General features: G+C 42.6%; 1 long non-coding RNA gene across 1 annotated transcript in view; it reads left to right on the forward strand.

The window, feature by feature from the left end:
* LOC123382255 overlaps window positions 1-13,664 on the forward strand; it is a 316,064-nt gene extending 302,400 nt beyond the window's left edge. Inside the window, exon 5 of the long non-coding RNA XR_006590350.1 lies at window positions 12,344-13,664. This is a non-coding gene — a long non-coding RNA (uncharacterized LOC123382255). The remainder of the gene's footprint in view (window positions 1-12,343) is intronic.
* Window positions 13,665-17,121: the final 3,457 nt, after the last annotated feature.

Raw genomic sequence — 17,121 nt, forward strand, 5'->3', positions numbered from 1 at the left:
TATAAATATTGGTCAATACTTCCAAGATGTCTTCCAAAGACTGTGGTGCCAGTTTTTAAACATACTAATAATACCTTTTCTTTGGTGTCTTTTTGACAATGTGTTTCCAAAATAATCATATGTAGTCCTTTTCTGTTTTTGTCCCAGGAAGGGAGGAAGAATAATCATAATTACAAAGAAATAAGGGAATGCCTAGAAATGTATTCATTCATTCATTCATTCATTCATTCATTCATGTTTTTCTAATCATTGATTCCATTCTAGGCTTTGCTCTAAATCCTGGGCATGTAAAGATAACTGAGACCTGCTACACACCCTGGAAGATATAGTAGTCTGGACTTAATACTTAAATACTTAATTCTTAAAAGACAATGGCATAAATACAAGGTTGATCTTGGACCAGGAAAAACAATAGCCATAAAGAAAAATTTTGGGAAGGGTGCCTGGGTGGCTTAGTTGGTTAAGCATCTGACTTTGGCTCAGGTTCAGGTTCAAGTTTGAACTCATGGTTCACAGGTTTGAGCCCCAGTTCACAGGTTTGAGTCCTGTATCAGGCTCTGTGGTGACAGCTCAGAGCCTGGAGCCCGGTTCAGATTCTGTGTCTCCAGCTCTCTCTGCCCCTCCCCCGCTCGCGTGTTTGCTCGCTCTCTCTCTCTCTTTCCCTTCCTCCCTCTCTCTCTCTCTCTCTCTCTCTCTCTCAAAAATAAATAAACATTTTTTTAAAAAAGAAAATATTGGGACATTTGATGAAATTCAAATGGAATCAGTGGATTAGATAATATATCAATGTTAAATTTCTTGATTTATATTATCACACTGTGGTTATATGAGAAAATATTCTTTTTCTTAGGAAGCACACATTGAAGTGTTTAGGAGTAAATACCTATGATTTCTCCAACTGACTCCTAAATGCCTCAAAAAATATGCATTTATGTAATTCGGAGCTTTCCAGTGGAACTTTCCACAATGATGGAAATGTTCTATATGTGCTCTGACAGTACGGAAGCCAAGAGCTACACAAGCACTTGAAATATGGTTAATGCAACTAAGAAACTGAATTAGTAATCTTATTTTTATTTATTTATTTATTTACTTATTTATTTATCTTATTTATTTTAGAGAGAGAGAGCATGAGTTGGGGGGAGGGGCAAAAGGAGAGAAGGAGAGAGAGAGAGAGACAGAGAATCTCAAGAAGGCTCTAACGCTCAGCGCCAAGCCTGACACGGGGCTCGATCCCACCACCCTGGGATCATGACCTGAGCCGAAACTAAGAGCTGGACGCTCATCCAACTGAGCCACCCAGGTGCCCATAACTTTATTCAATTTAAATTTAAATAACCATATATTTATGGTAGTCGCTACCATATTGGACAGCAATGATATAAAAGAGTAGGAGAAAAAATAATAAAACGAGGGACAAAAATGTAAAGAACTGAAACTGTATAAAGAGTATGTGGAAATTCTTTGGATTATTCTTGAAATATTTTTTTAAGTTTGAATTAAATATTTTTAAGTTACATAATAAATGCAATGTCATGGGGCCCCTGGGTGGCTCAGTTGGTTAAGCATCCGACTTTGGCTCAGGTCATGATCTCACACTCCGTGAGTTCGAGCCCCGCGTCAGGCTCTGCGCTGACAGCTCGGAGCCTGAAGCCTGCTTCAGATTCTGTGTCTCCCTCTCTCTGACCCTCCCCCGTTTACACTCTTTCTCTGTCCCAAAAATAAATAAACTTTAAAAAAAAATTTTTTTAAATAAAAAAATAAATGCAATGTCATATCAGGGAAACACAAATGAAAATATCATTAAGATATATTTTGTTACAATTAAGTTGTCATAAATAAATAAAATTATACTGTCTAGAGGCCATGGAAAGGACACACTCAGACATTACTATTGGGTGTACAAATAGTCGTAGCCTTTTTCATGTATCCTACAAAAGTGCTTATGTAAATACATGAGAAAATGTATAAGGATGTTCACTACAGTTTTATTTGTAATATCAAGAAATTGGACAGTTGAAATATTCAACTAGGTAGTGGTTAAATGTCTTTTTCTTTGGTCTTATTCTGGATTACCATAAACTCTTCACCAGATTGAAGAAAATCTTTATGCACTGACAAGGAAAGGTCCAAGACAGATGGTTGTGTAAAAAAAGAAAAAAAAGCAATATGCTAGACAAAATGTTTAGTATGATTGCATTTTTGCAATAAAAACACTAAACTATACACACACACACACACACACACACACACACGCATACATGCATTCACATATACACTCCCACTCACATTTATATGTACATAGGAAAACTTTTGGAGAAATACACATGAAACAGTTACCAGACCATTCTCCAGAAATTCCTTAAGTCTTGTGGAAAGACCACCCAGACACCTCCCTCGTGTCCCTGGGCTGGCTGTGGAGGGTCTTCTCTGAGGCGCCTTGTGCTATAACAACAGAGGTGCCTCCGGCCAGCCAAAAATCTCAAGCTGGTGCCCATCAGCTTGTTAGCTGTGCCTCAGAGCCTGCACCACCAAATCTCCAGGAAACGTCCCTAACATGGACTGCCCTTTCCAGGCCTACCCAATGCCCCTCCCCAAAGCCGGCAGGCCTGCGGGGCAGCCAGGGTCATTACTGAGTTCCAAAGAAGGGAGTGTTTATTATTGTTGTCGGTTTGATGCTGATCCCAAAAGGACCTAATCAACAGGTAATAAGACCTCATGGGAGCAATTAGAAACCTCAACTTTAACCCTATGATAACCACAGCAGAGAAAGCTACAGTCACTGCAGTACTGTGCTCCTGGCTCTACAGGGCCTGATGCGGAAGAAATGGAGGGGAAGTGTGGGGAGAGCCAGAGAGGTGCTGGTGGTTATGCTCAGGGATGATTTGAGAAAGGAATGGAGGTGGTGGTCGGGGGGACACATCCCAAATTGAGTCTACCCAATGATATACATCATCATCATCATACATAATTGAAGAGCTGTGCTAGGTAGATGGGGTACAAAAATAAATAAGCCATTGTCTTGTCCCCAAGATGCTGATAGACATGGGAATAAACACTTGCCATACAACAGTAGGTACACCACAGAACAGGTTTATTCAGGGGGTAGGGATGGTATAGATGAGGGAATTATCAACCTTACTGAGTGAGTCAGGGAAGGCAAATCCACCAGCAAGGTGTTATAGTAGGGAGATGTGACAGCATCTGTTGGTTAGGCATGACGGCTTACATGGATCTCCTTTTGTCTTTGAAGCTGTTTTAAATAGTTTTTCTTTCTTAAAAAATTGGATTAATTTTATAATTAATTAATTTTAAAATATGTACTGAATACTTTTTTGGTGGTGTAAGTGATTCACCTGCCAATGAGTTAGATGGAAAGTTAGTCCTGTCCATTAACACAATGTAATAATGCCTGATAAGATAGCACTGTCATGACCCACTTCTCATCACCCACATAGTGACCAAGTATGCTCTTGCATAATCATCACATGAGAACATCCTTGGAACTGGACTGACTAACTGCACATAGGCATATCGTCATCATTGTCGATGGATAGTTGATAAATATTTTGATTACTTAAAAGTTTCCAAAGCAGGGACTTTGTGATGAATGATGGAGATGAGGAGACAACGTCACATCTTTCTTCAAAGGCCAAATCGGCCCCCAGTCTTACCCAACTTGCACAGAATTACAACAAGCTTCTCTTGTTGTTGTTGCACAAAAATTCACATTTTGCATAAAACTAGCTGCATATGTCATGTCAGCTTGGTCTGCAGATTTGACTTGGCCCAAGAGCACAATAAAGATAGCAAAACCAGGCAGCAGCAGGACAGCCATCCTGCTGCTCCATCTTTTATAGCCTTTGAAGAGCATCACCCTAAGAGAAAGAGAGTTTGTACCTAGGCTGCTTGCTTAATCCTGGGTTCTCATTCTGCAAAAACAAGAGTCCTGGAAACCAAAAACTGACACCATACTAAAACCAGTGTACATTTAAAGTCTTCTCAGAGCTGGTAAAGAACTCCAACTTTATTAAATAAAACAGAAATGTAAATTACACAGATTCTTACTTCATAAACATTCGTGCCAGCTAGTACCTAGTACTGGATGTGGAAAAAAAGAACAAGACAAGATCTTTGCCCTTAGAGAGCTTGCCTTCTAATTGCAGGAAACAGAAATAATCGGAACATGATGACAAAGGTCAGGAGTAGCAGAAGCTTGGGGACCTAAGAGGATAAACCCCTAACATAGATGTCAAGAGGCATCAAGATACCCTCAGTTAGCTTGGAACTTTGGCCAAATTACAAAATCTTTGTCTTGATTTCTAGATCTTTCTTAGTATCTGCTTGAGCAATCCTAGTTTGGCCTAAAAATCCAGGAAAAGGATTTATGTAAAATATCTCTGTGAAGAGGTCTGCAAATAAAAAGGTGTTGTGATTTTATTAAGCCCAGAAAACATTCATCAAACTCTTAGAGTTTTCTAGGCTCTGTGGTTGGGATGGAAAGAAGCTTGAGACCTAATCCCCACCCTGAGAAGTTCACGGACTCACAGAGGAGTTCAGATACAAAAACAAATCCACTGTAATTCAATATGAAAAGTGCCATAATAGAAGGAGGTTCAAAGTACCGTGCAAACATGAATGGGGAAGTAATTAATTCTCGGCAAGTACCGGCAAATGGATGGCCAGGGGGTGGGGGATAGACAGAGCAGGTGGAGGGAGCTTCTTTAGAACGAACTGGAGGGCTGGGGTGCATGTCTTGATGAAGGACAAAGGGGAGTCTGGGCTGGGGTGATTGAGTGTGAGGTATATGGGGCCCTGCCTGGCGCTGGGGCTGGAGACCTGAGATGCTCTTGGACCAGGATTTTAAATCCCATCCAATAGAACTGGGAGCCTGTGGAGGCCTTCCCAGAGACATAAATGGAGGGACACCAGTACCCAAAGGCTACCATGTACTGAGTACCTGACATGTACTGTGAACCCTGTGAAGCACTCCATGTGTTTTTTTTTTCAACCTGTGAGTTAGGTACTATTATTACTCCCCTTTTATGGAAGGTAAAACTGAGGTTTAGAAAGTTGGGAACTTGCCTAATGTCCCCTGTGGGTGACAAAGCTGAGGTTCTAAGCTCAAGTCCAGGTGGTTGTCATTGTTTTCTTTTACATCTTTACAAATGCAGATATACTGAAAGATGCAAATACCAAGGAAAAGAAAGGCTAGCTATGATATGATTGCAAAAGTGCTTTGGAGGATTGAAAAATCTATACAAATACCTACACATTACTGGTGTCCTGTAATTGAGAAATTCACCTGTTCAATTCAATAAATGTTTTTCAAAGCATCATGCAAGGTCCTATGCTATAGAGAAACAAAGATGATTTATAGCAAAGAAACTCACTTCTTGGAGCTTCAAGTCCAGTTGAAGAAATAGATAAGCATGCAGAGCTATATTGTCAAAAGTGGGTAGAAAATAAGTGTTGGGAAAAGGGGAGGGACACGTACCCTGGATTTGTAGGCTGCTTTTGAGATACATCTTGTGGCCAGCCAACAAGAATGGTTTCCAAATCTTAATCTAGAGGTGCAGAAGTGACAGTGGTAGAAACAGTGCTGTGGATGTAGCCCTCAATTAGTGAGGGGCACATAGGGAGGGGTGGCAAACAGGGAGAGGATGACTGGAGGGTTTAGATTTGAAGCTTAGGATGTGGTGTCATTAACAAAAATAGAGAAGTCAGGAAGAAGCCAATCTCAAAATGAAGTTGAATTCAGAAGAAATGTTGCACTTTTTTGTGGCACTGAGCTGGATTTCTCTTAGAGCAGCATTCTCAACCAGGGGCATTTTAGCCCCCGCTGTCCCCCATCAGACTTTTGGGACTTGCTGGAGACTTTTTGGTTGTCACAACTCAGGGATGGGGAGTACTATTGGTATCTACTGGGTGCCATTGGATGCTGCTACAATGCACAGGAGAGCCCCCACAGCAAAGAAGTATCTGGCCCAAAATGTCAATAGTGCCAAGGTTGAGAAATTTATTCTTAGAGCATCTTTAGAAGTGCGGCCTCCACACCCTAAGAGGAAATGGAGAAATAAGGATAATTCAAAGGTCATGAACAAATGATTGCTTTTCAAATTACACATTTCTTCTTGTAAAAATCAGAGGAAGGACAATAGAGAGCTTTGTAGAGGGTTCCAGAACACTCACCTGTGGTGACTACATTCTAGGCCCCCAAAGAGCTAATAACACTTTGTCTGCATTCCTTCTCTATCCTGTCAACAAATGCCAGGTATCAACCTCAAACCAAACCCCATTCCTGTGCCTTTCCTTCACATGCGTTCATGAAAGGAGTGGCCTTATAGAATCCCACTCATGATAGCTATACAATGGTACACTATTTTATTAATATGGTGATCATGTTACTCAGACCAAAAGACAGTGTTCTCAACTGTATAAGTAATTCTGAGGGGTCCAAACTGACCTTAGAAATTCTGCTTTGGTAGATCTTGGATGGGGTCCAGAAATGTGTGTATTTAACTAGTACCCCCAGAAATTCTGATCAGGTGGGTCATGGCCACACTTAAGAAACCCTTGTTATAAGGGTACAAATGGGGTGGGGCCTGGGAGGGGGCGTTTGCCTCATATCAGACAGGTAAGGGCCAGGAGAGCTCCAAGCTGATGGGACACAGACCAGATGAGTTTCAGTGGGTAGAGTCTGAATACAGAGAATGAGAAGAGTCTGGAGCACAAGAGAAAGGACATGGTGGGCTCTAAGACTGGGTCAAGAGAAGAACAACAGAGAGGTGCTGGGAATCAGTTGTTTTCTGATGTCTTACCTTCAGAATCCTTTTTTTTTTATTATTTTTTAAGAGAATCCTAGGAATTTTTTTAATTTTTTTTAATGTTTTTATTTATTTTTGAGACAGACCATGAGCAGGGGAGGGGCAGAGACAGAGGGAGACACAGAATCGAAGCAGGCTCCAGGCTCTGAGCTGTCAGCACAGCCTGACACGGGGATCGAACTCATGGAGTGGTAGATCATGACCTGAGGTGAAGCTGGACACTTAACCGACTGAGCCACCCAGGTGACCCGAGAATCCTAGGAATTTTAACCTATAAACCAAAAAACTGGGAGATGTCCTGATTTAAGTGAAGTGACAGGGCTCTCTTGAGCTCTGCTACCTCCTGGTATTTCTGAGAGCCAAATTTTGCCAACGATTTACAAAGTTAATCAAACCCAGCCCACCCTGTTTGACCAGACCAAAGAGGAAATAAGGCACACCCATTGGTCAGATCACATCAACTCCTGAGGATCTACTGACTGATGTTCATTTGTTCATTTGATAAATACTTTCCTGACTACTTACCATGGGCTGGAGACTGTTCTAAGATAAGAGAAGTACAGTAAGGTCATCCGTATGTTGTCCACATTTTCATTCTTTGCTCATTAGCCCAACTCTCAGAAATTAGGGAAAAGAGAGGAAAAGAAACTAAATGAAACTCAATCCATTTGTCTCCTTGCTTACAGTTTTAATGAGCAGTTTTTTGGTGGAGTTTTGGAAATTGTCAACAATAAAACCTAAGGCTTCTCTCCAAGTGCTCCTTATTTGAATTCTCCTTGCCCGTCTTCCTCATGTGTGATGGACTTATTTCTATGGTGAGATTGTGAACATGAAAGTAGCATCTCATGTCCTCCAGACAATGTTCCCAGGAAAGGAAATTACAGCGAGACAGTGCCAGGTAGCCAGGAGCAGAAGTTCCCCTGGGATAATACCAGGGTATGGCAGGTGATAACGGTGGACTGAGGGACCCAGATCAAGAGGGACATATGACCTTGGGGCACCTGGGTGGCTCAGTCAGTTAAGTTTCACCTTCAGCTTGGGTCATGATCTCATGGTTTGTGAGTTCAAGCCCCGCATCGGGCTCTGTGCTGACAGCTCTAAGCCTGCTTCAGATTCTCTCTTTCTCTCTCTGCCCCGCCCCCCACTCTCTCTTCCAAAAATAAATAAATAAATAAGCATTAAAAAAAAAAAGAGGGACCTATGGCCATTTCCTGCTCCTTCCCTACTCCCACATCACTTCTGTTTCTTCTCAGAATAAGACACACAAACTCACCTCTTAATATTTCCAAATAATGCTGTTTTAAGGACCTGGCTGTCTGGTGTGTGACAAAAATAAAAAAAACTCTGACAACAAAAATTACTTATTCAAACTAAAGTATTATTTTAGGGTGGCATTATTTTTTAAATTCACATTTTTCTCATTTGTTATAACATGTAGCAGTTCTGCGAACACACAGATAAGAGGATACAATAGATATTTGACAGTGTAGTTCTCAGAATATTTGCATATCCAAGAGATTATTTTAGCAAGTATACTTAGACTGACCCTATTAACCATTCACAATATTTTGTCTTGAATCCAATTCACACTCTATAGACATGTTCAATTCACATTTCAGCTCTTACGCCGTTTTCCCTTTTAGACTCTATCTTAGGAAATAAATCCATAACATCAAATTTCATGACAACATCTGCTCTGGCTGACATGATTGAAAGGGAATTTCACTCATGCCAGATTACTCTGTTTCTTAATTTGTTCTTTATCGTACCTGAGAAGCAAGCCTGTGTTAGCAAGTCCAATGTGGAGAATGGAAGCTACTGGTACGGAATTCACAACCTGCACCAGCCCCAGAGATTCCAGAAAGTGCCTGCAATAAGTCCTCTGAGGCAGGGGTGTTGACAGGATGGCTGGAGAGTAATTTGTGGATTTGCTACTCGTGCCCCAAGTAGAGCATTCTATATAAAGGTAGATCCATGTAAATAACGTGCAGTGACCTTTTATAAAAAAATGATGTAGTGGTCTAGAAATATTAGTCTCTCTATATTAGGGACTCAGATTGTTGTACACCAATGTTCATGGCAGCGTTGTTCCCAAAGCCCAAAGGACAGAAACAACTCAACTGTCCGTTAACAGTTGAGCGGATACACAAAATGTGGTATAGCCATACAATGGAATATTATTCAGCTCTGAAAAAAAAAGAATATTATTCAGCTCTGATACATGCCACAGCATGAATGAACCTTGGAAACCTTATGCTAAGTAAAAGAAGCCAGCCACAAAAGTGCAAATGTTGTATGGTTCTACGTATCTGAAATCCAGAATTGTCAAAGCCATAAAGACAGAAAGTAGATTAGAGGTTTCCAGGAGATGGGACGGGAGGAAGTGGGGAATCAATGCTTAATGGGTACAGAGTTTCTGTTTAGAGTGACAAAAACTTTTGGAGGGGCACCTGGGTGGCTCAGTTGGTTAAGCGTCTGACTCCAGCTCAGGTTATGATCGCGCAGTCTGTGAGTTCGAGCCCCATGTCGGGCTCTGTGCTGACAGCTGAGAACCTAGAGCCTGCTTCAGATTCTGTGTCTCCGTCTCTCTGTGCCCCTCCCTCGCTCGTGCTCTCTCTTGCTCTCAAACATAAATAAAACATAAAAAATTTTTTAAAAACTTGTGGAAATAGTGAGAATTATGTAACACTGAAAAAGTGATGAATGCCACTGAACCGTATGTTGAAAAGTTAAATAATTATATATGTTAAAATAATTTTTAGATACACATATATGTGTGTGTAGATAGATAGATAGATATAGACAGATAGATGATAGACACTTCCTGACAAATCCTAAAACCAGATGGTCAGAATGAAAAAAAATCCATGAAAGCTATAAATAGGCAATGAAATAAATGGAAGGTAGAAAAGAAAGTAAGCATCCATCTCAGAACTATTCATTTCAAACTGTCTCAGAACGAAATACATTATCTTCCCTTTGCCTGGGCTTCCCCTACAGATGTGGGCGTTTGTTTGCAGCACATACCTGTGGCTGCATTTCGAGACCTCATCTCCTGCATTTGGGGCCAAGTCCCCCTCTGAACCAACACACCTGACGTGAAATGGGCTCTAAAAGCAAGCTTGCTCTGAAACACACTCCTGCTTTCAAGAGGAGTCTGAACACAACGTCCCATTCCCTGCTTTCTCCCGTCCTGTTTCCCTTCCGCCATCTGACCATCTATCGACCATCATTCCCACTGTACGAGAACCTGTTTGCTTTCACTGGTTTAAGAAATGTGAAGGACTACTGTAAGAGAGCCCGTGGAATGTGGGGAGGTCTCTTAACCTTCCCGTCCATGAAAGACCTTCCCACCTCTCAGCCTCTAGCTCCTACTTGCTGTCCTGAGAAGAAAAAGCTACTTTCTAGAACCGTAATGGGAGCCCAAACCCAGAGCCAGCAGCAGGAGCAAAGTCTCAAAACCCCCGGGACATGTAACCACGTTCTCCAACCTGGTGCTGGAAGTAGGCTTGTGGCTTCCAACCTTCTTGGCCTGAGGCCAGACTTTCCAGGCCTCCCTCCACCCTTCGGCTCCTTCCCCTCATCTTCCGAACCAGAAGCTTGTTAACTGTTTTCCTGTGCTTTTATTTCGATTTCAAGGCACCCTCTGTGTGTTAAACTTCAAAGAAAGTTTGCTCCATTGAGTGCAGTGCTGTGACAAGTGGAAGCTCCAAAGAGCCCTGTTGAAAATGGTTTTGTTAAAATGAATGGTGTTGGGACTCTCTCCCCCTCTGCCCCAACCTTTCTTTCAAATGAAATTGCATTTGTGCCTGGCTTAAGTTGCCCAATATCAATCCTGAAATTCTTAAAGATGAAAAGCAGAACAGCCACACAATATTTAAAATGTGAAATGATTACAAAATGGCACCAGGCCAATGTTTATGAATCATTGAATATGATCATAAAATCATAAAAAATAATCACCAAAAGGTAAATAAATTACCCAGCTTACTGCTTATTTTCACATAGGGTCTGACACAAAAGCTGCAGCCATGAATGATTTATACCTGTTTTAACAATAATACTCATTTTACTGAAAGATGGTCAGCACTTGGGCTGCTGTGGGCAACATGCCAGTTGTCGAAAGGTTAATGTTTCAGCAGCAATACATTAAATTATGAATAATACCGGTCCCAAAATGGAAGGTTATTAGCTCAGTATGCTTAATTAGCTCAGCTAGAACTTTGCCATCAAGTAGCAGTGCCCATTACGGCAGCTGTAGCAATGATGAGGGATGGCAGCATTGGGATTCTAATGCCAGAAGTGGGGGCAGGTAGAGGGGTAGGAGGGGAGCGAGGTGTGTCCTTTATTTTCATTTCATTCAGTGCAGCACTAAGAGAAGTGTCTCAGAAGCTGGTTTCCAGGATTTGAACTCTCCCATAGTTTCTCTGTGAAGACGTCCCGAAAAAAAAAAAAAAAAAAGCAGGAATTACTTGAAATAGGAAAGGCATGGGGCTTGGTGTCATTGACCCACCATGATCTGCTTGATCATGATCTTAGCTTGAGACCTAACCTACCACTGTAACATAAGGTACCGTTCACGGGCTGGGCCCATCCATCAGCACCCATCCAACACAGACATTTGTTCAATAGCTACTATGTACCAGGCACGTACAAAGCAGTTAACGAGACGAGACCTAAGGGAGGAGACAGCCCTTAAACAGCCAACGATGTAACTGGTGCATTAATTACAGCCATGTGATTGTCACGAAGGGAAGGTTTTTAGAACGCCAACGCCTAGACTGGAATTGGGGTAGAGGTTCTTGGAGCAGGCTTCCTGAAGAAGTGCCGTTTGCTCTGATATCTAAAGGGTGAGTAACAATTAGCTAGGTGGGTCTCTAGGAAAACTTTGAGGCAGAGAATATCTAAACCATGCATGAGTGTGCAGAAAGATGCTAGAAAAAGATGCCGGTGTTGCTCAAAAGGAGTAGAGGAAGAACATTGGTCTGCCAGGGCCGTAACAGTGCCATTGGGCACCTAGCTTTGTGTGGGTACGTGTGCTTGTGCGTGTGTGTCCACACCTGTCCCCACAACCCTCTCTGGTTTTTCCTTGCCCTTTCCTGGCTTTGCCCTGCCAGGTGCTCTGGTTTGAAACTCTGAGTTTCCAACCGGGAGCAAGGCCGGGACTCACCCATGATACCATGCCGGCTACACCCCGGCTGTCTGCACCACGGCCCAGCTCTACTTAGTACTATTAGTAGCTTGTTTTTCTAAGCCCTAAAATTCATTTTCTTTTCCCGCCTTGCTTCCAGAAAAATAAATAAAAGTGAACACATCACTCATTTAAGACGAGGAATGGAATTTAGGTTGAGTTTTTCTTTCTATTTTTATGATTAGTTAGAATTTTCCTGGGAACGCCGCCAGGAGGGCATTATGGTGAGATAATGTCCTGTATTTAATCAGTGTTGCAATGGCGAACTGCCTTCTGCGGGGAGAGGCCGAGTTAACGCATCCTCCTCTGTCTTGTCTGCTTTCAGGATGCGGTGGGCTAGCCCACAATGAAGACGGCACTGAGAGGTGGCAGGGCTCCAGGCTTGCGTGACGGCCCGCGGGTGGACAGGATGCAGCCGTGACTCCTTCTCTTCACCCAGGACCCATCAGCTCTGAGAGCCCTGAAGCCCCCAAAGTAGCTGAGTCAAAGGGCCCCAAATCTGACCAAAGTGATTAACCTTGGTCCTGCATCCAGTGGACACTCCTGGCATCTTCCCCCGCGGCTTTCAGACGTCTGTTGGCCTGGACACTCTTCTTGCTTTCAAATGTGCATCTCGCCCCTTTGCATCTCAAACACAATGTGTGCAGAGGAAGCGCAAGGCTTCTAAGTGAACCTGAAATCAGCAACAGGTAGGACCGGATCAGCCCCTTAACTCTGCATGTGCGCGGTCGTCCAGAGAGCCCCAGAAACGCTGCTGGAGGCGACAGCTGGTGGTTTGCAGTTTTCCGAGTTGTTCTTGTTTTCCTAGATGGTTGATCCATCACAGAAGAATGGAAGTCCCTAGCGGTGGTAAAATAGAAAAGGATATCTTTGAAAGATGTCTTAGAGAGATGTCTGAAAGGAAGGAAGAAAATGAGAACCCAGGGAAAAAGGAGAACAGATTTAACCTCAAGGAAGGGAGCACAGAGAATAGGTAAATGGATGCAGATTGACCTTTCTCCGCAATTAGCACGGTGGCCAGGAAAACAGGAGCGTGTGGGGCACACAGAGCCTTTCACATTTACTGTTGTCCCTATGAAGTGTGGGGTCTGCGGGAGCCGTCTGTTCAGGTAAGGGCAGTGGAGAGAACAGGATGCCCCAAGCAACCCATAAATAGCAGGGTGAAGACAAAGTGTTTATTACTTAGCCTCATGAAGCCCATATAAGTGCTCTCCCAGGGTGCGAGAGAGCAAGAGCATGTGTGAGCTGGCCCGCGTATGTCCCGGGAGTGGGAGTCCCAGAGCCCATGTTCGCGCTTGGCTTGATTCTATGAAGGCGTCTATTTGATGGAACGTACTGGAACAGTTCATAGCCAGCCCAGCAAACCTTGTGTGGAGACAGAGCTTTCTTTTTCTCTTCCCTTTTCCTGTTTGCAGTGAGAATGAGGCCTTTCTCTTCTCGGCCCTTTGCTCTCCCCAAAGTTGTCTCACGAGGTCATTGCCAGCTGACAGGCTTCCTTTCAGGGCAAGGTTTGGATGGAAACAATGCTCTGTTTTCTAGGGGGCTGGTGAGGCTCTGGGCCTATTCCCGACTAGGCTGCCCTAAATTGAAATGGGTTATTGTTTCAGTAGGGCTCTCAGTTTCTACAGACAGCTCGATCTATGTGATGCAGGAATTTATCCTTGTATGTGTGTGCATGTGTGTGTGTAGGGACTACCATATATATACATGCCATCAATATCAAACAATAGAAAGGTGTTTTAAGATCATCGTGTTTGGCTTCAAGCCAGGTTCAGCCACTCACTAGCTGTGTGTCCTTGGGCAAGTTACTTCCCTCTCCTTTCGGGCATTAGCATCCTCAGTTCAGACTTTCTGTAAGGTACCTTCTCGTTCATTTGTTGACTCTGTGATTGCACAATACTCTATTACCATGTTCGACAATGAGCTTAAAACCACTTTTTTAAAATAGCTTATACATCAACAGAACCAGTTTTCTAACAGCCGTCAAGGATATGTGCTGAATGTTCCACTCAATCTCCTGAATACTGAATTTACTGGTTTGCAAAGGTGAATGGAAAGTAGAAGAGATCTGTGTTGTCAAGTTCTAGGGTCTTGAAAAATCTTTATTGATGTACTCAGGGTTATCATCTATAATAATCTTTGTCACCAGTAGATAATGTATTGAGAATTAAGAAACACTTCCAAAAACTATACACTGGGAATTTCTGAATGAGACACTCCCCCCCATCCCCCTGTGCCGCTAGCTCTGCAAACTCTTTCATCTGATGAGAAACAGCAAATAGATCAAAGCAATTCACCGACACTAAGTTTGACTGTTTTTTATCATTATTAGTAATGATCAAATATCATAATATCAAATCTCAGAGGCCTCAGAGGAAATGGTAGGATAGTGACAAGACTTTGCAAGGCCCAGCCTCTAGGATGCGAGGAACCTTCTGGCATAGCCAACCTTGTGCTGGCTGACTTTGCAGAAGTGTCGCCAGCACAGAACTATGTGCCGGCCTTCCAGGAAGGTAAGTCAGTGGCTTAGCCAACAAAGAGGGATTCCCTGGGATTCTGCCAATAAGTGCAGTGGGAATCACAGCCCTACAGCCACCAGATGCCATTGCCAACTCCTTTGTAAATCTCCATGGGGTGGTCTCTCCCAGGCTGGCTGGCCAGTATCTTTTTGGAAGAGCTTGACACTGTTGCCTGCCTGGTTAGTGGCCTTACTGCTTTTAAAACATTCCTACCTTGGGGGGCCTAGGTGGCTCAGTTGGTTAAGCATCTGACTTCAGCTTAAGTCATGATCTCACAGTTCGTGAGTTCAAGCCCCACATCGGGCTCTGCACTGACAATGCAGAGCCTGGTTGGAATATTCTCTCTCCTCTCTCTCTCTCTCTCTGAAAATAAATAAATAAACTTTAAAAAGAATTATAAAAAATAAACCTTCCTACCAACTTTCTTTCCTTCCTTCCTTCCATAAACATTTATTGAATATATACTTTGTGTCAGATGCTGTTCAAGGTACACAGTACTCATATACTAAAACAAATGGTCCCTGAGCTCAAAGTACTTTCAGCTTCAAGAAAGAGATAATCAAGTAGACAAGTAATCACCAATAGAGTTTATTTAAATAAAGTTATATACACTGAACTTGGAGAGCACAGAGTAGAAAGAAAGTAACTTGGCCTAGAGGGGGTCCTAGAAAAGATGTTTCTGATAGATATCGTTCCCAGCAGAGGAAACATGGCTTATTTGGGAATCACGTGTAGACATTTTATGAATCATATTTAGGATTTAGGGAGGAATCGGGGCTGAAGATGAGTTTGGGCACCCCCAGCCTCAAAGCAACCACAGCTGAGGCTCAGGAATGCTTCTTCATCCTTCTGCCCTGCAGACAACTCCCCAGGCCTGGACATTGTTGGGAGGAATCTCCACATCTTGCCAGTCATTCATAAAAGACATGATGATCATTGTTAAGACCTGCAGGTCAGTTTCCCAGAGTGACATCCCACCTCAGGTTCAGTGACTACAAGGATCGAGAGCCCTCCCTGGCATATTCATCCTATCTAGAAATGAATCTTGATTCACTGGGCTTCTACTGTCAGAGACTATACCTGATTTATGACAGCTAGTGCAGTGTCGATGGATAGTGCAGTCACTACATCCATGATTTAATCACAGTGGAGCCCTTGATGTTTCTTATATTAGACCCTTTGTTCAATGATACAAGTGGTTTCATGTTGGGCAAACTCTCTCCTGTTTAATTTCTCCTTGTTAAAAGATGTGCATTGGTTAAAGAGATGCAAGTGCATTATGTGAAGACGTAGTGCCACATTTGCCTTTGGAAGTAGATGTATGGTTGTGCAGACTACCGAAATCTGGCCCCAGGGCTACGTTATGTCCATATGCAAAGGCCCTACCCAGCCCAAAGCCTTCCAATGAGCCTTACTTTTCTGCTTCTGGCTCTCTCTGGCTACTCCCCACCCTCATACTCCTACCATGGAGATTAAATAGTATGACCTCCCTTAGAACCCACATAGGGCCAAGATTCTTCAATGACTAGCTAACATGACCAACAGTGTAGGGATAGGGAAATCGATGTCTTAATATCCTTGATCTCCTCAGTCAATGTATTTGACTGCCTTCACCCTCAAGACCTTCTTCATGATGTTTTAAACCTCATTTGATTACCTGGATTTGTGACCCCACAATCTGCCCTGACTTGCCATACCTACCTGGTCCCTAAAGCCCTTAGTATGGAGCCAGAATTCTCATTTGCTCCAGTAATACCTCCCTTGTTCTTCTCCATGCTTGGATTTGATACAAAGACAGACTTCATTTAGGTGATTCTTGTGGTATTCTAGGCTATATTTAATCTTAGAGATGGTGAGTACAGGTATATGAAAGAAAAAAAATGAAAGTCCAGCTTAGCTGATAAACTTTTTTGTTCCTTACAGTTTAAAACATTCCCCGATCTTTGAAACACATTAAATCTCATAATGTATTAGAATTTGGTGACACTATCTTTTACTACTGGAAAGAGTCCAGACTGACATGAACAAAGTAATCTTTTCCATGAAAGAAGACATATGAATGCCACTTGCTTATAGAGTCCCATGGGATTCTCGTCTGTCATCCTCCATTTTTAATTAGAGTTGTAATCATCTCTCAAGAGGCATCTGGAGGCTTCATTAAATCTATCAGCTTCACTATGATATATAAAACTGGTGGTGTTTAAAATCTTGGTCAAATAAAAAATAGCAGGAAGTGGGGCAAAATGTATCTGTCATCTAGGAAGTTCAGGTAAAGTGAGTTTCTCTTTCACTCTACAGGACTCTGACTTTTATGTAGTCAGCACCAAAACAGCACCCTTTCCAGTTGGTACATTTGCTTCGTGTCCACCTCACATTCCTGGAGCCTTAAGTCTCCAGTTACATCATTAGCAGCTGTGGTTCAGGGCTTTTTTTTATGACCATGAACATGGCTCACTGATGCTTCTTGCATGATTCTACTGAGCATGCATTCCTTCATATGTTGAGAAGGAGGCTGCCTTCTGAGCAGAGTTCACTAAAAGCCTTCCCTGTAAGCCACTCTGAAGTAAAACCCATAGCAACTAGG

The sequence above is a fragment of the Felis catus genome, chromosome E2, assembly GCF_018350175.1.
Source record: "Felis catus isolate Fca126 chromosome E2, F.catus_Fca126_mat1.0, whole genome shotgun sequence".
NCBI lineage: Eukaryota > Metazoa > Chordata > Mammalia > Carnivora > Felidae > Felis > Felis catus.